This window comes from Chiloscyllium plagiosum, chromosome 8 (genome assembly GCF_004010195.1).
Source record: "Chiloscyllium plagiosum isolate BGI_BamShark_2017 chromosome 8, ASM401019v2, whole genome shotgun sequence".
NCBI lineage: Eukaryota > Metazoa > Chordata > Chondrichthyes > Orectolobiformes > Hemiscylliidae > Chiloscyllium > Chiloscyllium plagiosum.
The window spans coordinates 97,638,276-97,639,517 of record NC_057717.1 but is presented as its reverse complement, the minus strand read 5'-3'; positions in this window follow the sequence as shown (position 1 = coordinate 97,639,517).

The following is a 1,242-nucleotide window of genomic DNA, read 5'->3' as shown; positions in this document are numbered from 1 at the left end:
CTCTCTCTTCTTCCCCCCCCCTCCACTCTCTCTCTCTCTGCCTGCCATTGGAAGGGCTTTGACACATCCCTGGTGCACCTGCCTTGACCACGTCCTGGAGCGGGACACAACCCAGTACCGCACTGAAATATTAGCCTGGTCTGGAACTGCGATTCGTTTCTTCATTCTGCCACTTGGCTGAAAGTCAGTGGAGGAGCTTAGTCAAACTGAGCTCACCTCTGCTTCCCTGTTTTCCTTCTGTCCCTCCCAACCAATCATAGTATCAACTACTCTGATTTAATTGTTATTTCCACTGAAGTTGGGTTGTTGGTTTAGCTGTCTGTGGGCACGGGTGGTAGAAAATCCAGGCTTAAACATTTTACAACCTTGAGTCGTCAATCTTTGCCTTTTTGTATATACAACAAACACTGTGTTAGAGAAACAGCAGGTGTCGCAGCATCTGTAGAGAGAAAACAGTTTAATGCCCATCAGAACTGAGTCACTGCACTCCACGTTAACTCGTTTTCTCTGTACATGTGCTGCAGACCAATGTAACTTTAGTTTTCGTCTGTCTCTGTCCTTCTCTGTCTGTCTGTGTGTTTATTTTATTCAGTAATTCCATGGAATTTTTTAGTGTTACCAACGCTCATCACTTTCAGCTAAATCGATAACGGTTTCTCCCAAATGCCTATATTCCCAGCACAGGCTGCCTCCAAACCACAGGGCACAGGTTAGTTGTCCTGCCCGTGGCAGGGAAGTGTTGGTATCCTGGACGTGATTTTATCAATGCACATCACTTTTTTGTGAGTTAGTTACTAGTTGCAACTAAGTGTTGGGAGGTCTAGTTCAAACTCTTTATGAAGCCTGCTCTCGAGTATGTGCTCGCCTTATGTAGAGTCGCTCTCCGTTGTCGTTCAGTTTTGACCAAACCAGGGGATTTCACTGCACTATTCAATCATTTGGACTGTATGCGCAGCATGTTGTTCACATTCTTGAGTGTTTACCTCCAAATTCAACCTTAATCATGGGGGTAGCTGCGTTTCTACATCATACATCATCTGAGCTGGGACTGTGGTAATGACTGCGTTCAGTGTTGTAAGGTAAGAACAAGCGAAGGTTATAAGTTGCAATGCTTCTCCCATCAGAATTTTCAGAATCCTCTCCGCTCACGAATGCACGGCCCTGGGAGCCAGATGCCTTTAACGTTTTGGGGGATGTGGTGTTGTCAGCTGCCACCTTGTGGCTCTAAGTAATTGTTGCGCG